Source organism: Schistocerca americana, chromosome 1, assembly GCF_021461395.2.
Source record: "Schistocerca americana isolate TAMUIC-IGC-003095 chromosome 1, iqSchAmer2.1, whole genome shotgun sequence".
In the NCBI taxonomy this organism is placed as follows: domain Eukaryota; kingdom Metazoa; phylum Arthropoda; class Insecta; order Orthoptera; family Acrididae; genus Schistocerca; species Schistocerca americana.
Genome location: NC_060119.1, coordinates 268,708,278 through 268,712,413, shown reverse-complemented (window position 1 = coordinate 268,712,413; position 4,136 = coordinate 268,708,278). Strand labels below are relative to the sequence as shown.

The 4,136-nt window shown below is 44.9% G+C and overlaps 1 non-coding gene across 1 annotated transcript; it reads right to left on the bottom strand.

Annotated features, from left to right (window-relative positions):
- Window positions 1-945: 945 nt before the first annotated feature.
- Trnaa-cgc lies at window positions 946-1,018 on the bottom strand. The gene has a single exon. It is a non-coding gene; the product is annotated as a tRNA-Ala (tRNA).
- Between the last annotated feature and the right edge of the window lie 3,118 nt (window positions 1,019-4,136).

Here is a 4,136-nt window from a genome sequence, read left to right as displayed (position 1 = left end):
GCTTAACCTTTTGTCGTCAGTAAGACATTCTAAAGTCGAGTTCTTTACTTCTATGAACAGGCAGTAACGCCTGTATCAATATTTTATTAGAAGATTTTGCATGTTTGTCACAGTCGCTTGGAAAGTGTTCTGTAGAAGATTCAGTTAGTACTTTGTCATAAACATGATAAAAAAACACGCTGTAAACTGGCTTCGATATACACGGTCCGTCCAACGTCAACGTGCAATAACTACTCACAGGTGACGCCACTAGCAGTGGAGAATGTATAAAGCGTCTCAGGGGGACACGGAAAATAGTGCAGTCATTGTCGTAATGCGGGAACGGAGCGATTTATCTTCCGTCTAAATGGGCATGATCATTGTCTTTCGGGTCAAGTATGGAAGAATTTCCACAGCGGCTAAATTTATAAACTCTTCGCGTGCCGCTATGGTTAAAATATAGCGTACATGGCAAAACGGCACTATCCAAAACCGGAGTCAGGCAACTGGGAACTGTGTTGTGCCACGGACCATAGATGACATGTGTGGCCGGTGACTGTGGAGATGTGTAGGGACGAATAAACGTGCAACTGTTGAGCAAATGACCATCGATACCCACCAAGGTCGGCTGCGGTGGCCGAGCGGTTCTAGGCACTTCAGTCCGGAACCACGCGACCGCTACGGTCGCAGGTTCGAATCCTGCCTCGGGCATGGATGTGAGTGATGTCCTTAGGTTAGTTATGTTTAAGTAGTTCTAAGCTCTAGGGGACTGATGATCTCAGATGTTAAGTGGTGGTGGTGGTGGTTAGTGTTTAACGTCCCGTTAACAACGAGGTCATTAGAGACGGAGCGCAAGCTCGGGCTAGGGAAGGATTGGGTTAGGAAATCGGCCGTGCCCTTTCAAAGGAACCATCCCGGCATTTGCCTGAAACGATTTAGGGAAATCACGGAAAACCTAAATCAGGATGGCCGGAGACGGGATTGAACCGTCGTCCTCCCGAATGCGAGTCCAGTGCGCTAACCACTGCGCCACCTCGCTCGGTAGATGTTAAGTCCCATAGTGCTCAGAGCCATTTGAACCATACCTACAAACAGTGTCTCCTCAATGACCGTTCAGCGATCGTTGCTGCCTACGGGCCTCCGCAGCAGGCGCATGTTTCATGTGCTCCTACTGATTTCTGTTCATCGGCGACGAACGCAACTTAACATCGAGTGAGAGGCGACAAGTGGCCTTTTCAGATGAATCACATTTTATGCTTCATTGGACAGATAGCCCTTGGCGTGTACTGCGTGAAGCGTGTGGAGGCAAACATGCTCCGTGGGTTATGGTCTGGGGAATGTTTTCTTGGCATTCACTGGGTTACCTCGTCACTCTGGAAGGCACAATGGCTCAACACAAATATCCATGTATGCACGGGCGACCACATCTATCACTGCCTACAGTTTCTTTTTCCTCAACACGATGGAATCTACCTGCAGACCAATGCTTCATGTCACACAGCTCACAGCGTATGCGCATGGTTTGGAGAGCATCACTATGGGTCTACAGTACTCCCCTGGCAACGAAACTCCCCTGATTTAAAACCAATCGACAAACTGTGAGGCCACCTCTATCGGACTGTTCGCGCTATGGATTCTTAACAGAGAAACCTAGCGCAGCTGGCCACAGCGGTAGAGGCGGCATGGCCCCGCATCCCTGTTGGTACCTCCCACAAGCTTATTGACGCTCTTCCTTCAAGTCACGCAGCGGTCTGCGCTACAAAAGGGGGTTATTCAAGCTTTTCACAGATTGTCACACTAGTGTGACTGGACAGTTTATATTGTAACACCGAAGAAACTTTAAGGGAGTTCACAAAACATTGTTTAGGCGTGGAGTGAGACTGTAAGCTTACTACGTCCAATGAATACCATTTCTGTTTCATTCCTATGACGAAAGAAAGAAATGCTTGGTGTATAGTAAAATAACGTAACTGGTAGAGGACTGGAGAAATTTTGCTGATGTCGTTCCCCTGGTTCTGTCCGCGATATTCGTCTTTCGTTCGGTTTTTAGACGCTTATCGATCCTCCAGGATCGAAGTCATTAGCGACGGAACAGCCTTTATTGGATTTAACAACGGTTGCTTAAGGGGCCTGCCGCGACCTTCGCGAAAGAACTATTCCATCATTAGTCAGCAATGGTTTGCAGAGATCGCAAAATAAATCAGGAAGTGAAGCCACATTGACTCCACTTAACCTGCGTGCCTTCTCACTTAAATATCTTTCACGGCCTGTCATTTATGATCGTTTAGTACCCACTCTGCTCCTTTATTCCAACTAAATCAATTGCTCGTAAGGTGCTGTCGCAATGGTGTCACATTCATGCCCGAGTATCTGACGTTTGGCTGTACTTACTCTTAAGACATGCCCAGGTCATTAACAAGTCGCTATGCTTATTTATTTCTCTCTCTTCATTTCGTTATAAGCCACACAGGAGCACTTAGAAATTTCATTCAAGGTCCTTCTGATCATACATTCTCGTCTAAGACATTATCTTGGTTATTACGCTGTAGCACCAATAACGGTGAAGATTTGCTACGTATTTCCTGCATCCCACAGCTCCACAACAAGTAGCCTTTCAGGTGATCTACAGTTGCTAGTCTTTCTTTCGAATCTTCGTGCGAGAATGGTCCCGGTCACAGTGAAGTAGTCCGCGAGTGAGGCATATGATTGCCAGAAACCGTTATAGTCCATTAAACAAGCTGCCGGTTTATGGTACCTTCAAGCAATGTACAAAGTGCAGGGTGTTTGAAAAATATTTCAGACATTTCAGAAGACTATAAAGAAACTTGTGGTAAATTTTAAATTTCGCAAATAATCTAAAAGTTTACCTCGACATCAATAGTAAACGGCTGGTTCATTGTCTGGCGGTAGGGATGTCCCTCGTGCAGTTAGCTCGTTATTACCTAACGTGCGTCCAGTCGCCGACCGCTGTGGCCGAGCAGTTCTAGGCGCTTCAGTCTGGAACCGTGCGACCGCTACGGTCGAAGGTTCGAATCCTGCCTTGGGCATGGATGTGTGTGATGCCGTTAGGTTAGTTAGGTTTAAGTAGTTCTAAGTTCTAGGGGACTCATGACCTCCGATGTTAAGTCCCATAGTGCTCAGAGCCATTAACAATTTGCGTCCAGTCAAGACAGCAGGATCACAACGACAAAAGCGATTTTACGTTATCCATTAAAGATATGGATCTCAATTACGACTGTACGCCCTGATTTCCGTCGAGAGTAGGCACTGTACCACCCGGAACTCGAAGAATTCGGCAACAGATTCAACAGTTTCAAAACAATAGTTGTTTTTGCTAGCGGAAACCCACAGTATAATGCATCTGGTCAGCGCACCTTCTTTCGCTCAATATTATGTAATACGATACACAGACCTAAATTTAGAGCACTGTCCAATGGTATAAAAATTTTATTTTTGCATTTAGTATAATTTTGAAAAAATGTTTTGAAATTTTTGGTAAGTTCCTATGGGACCAAACTGCTAAGGTCATCGGTTCCTAGGCTTACACACTACTTAATCTAACTTAAACTAACGCACGCTAACGACAGCACACACACACACACCCATGCCCGAGAGAGGACTCGAACCTCCGACGGGAGTAGCCGCGCGAACCGTGGAAGGCGCCTTAGACCGCACGGCTACCCCGCGCGGCTATAATTTTGGCAACATGACTAAAATAGTCATATGTTTATGACATAAAAGGTAAGTAACATATAAATTAGTATTCTTCGGAAAACGTACTCATTTTTATATTATTTCTAAACCACAATTAACATGTGAAGTCGTTGACATTTATAGTTATTATATCTGTATTTAATTTTTACGCAATTGTTTTGAAAAATAACTTCAAAGACTTCTTCGCATGAACAATAAATCATAGGTAAGAAATCGGAAGGTAATTGCATTGTCTTTGAGCAACTATGCGAGTTGTGTAGCTGGTCACTTTGCTGTGAAGTGTTGACTAAGTTGTTGAGTTATGGCGACAAGAACCTTATCGTTCTGTACTTGTTTTGAAACGTGGTAAATTGTGATAAAAGTATGTCTGAAAATCCTTCGGTTTAGAGTTATTAATGAAAGCTGACGTTTAACGGCTACCCCGGACCACAACCCGACAACTT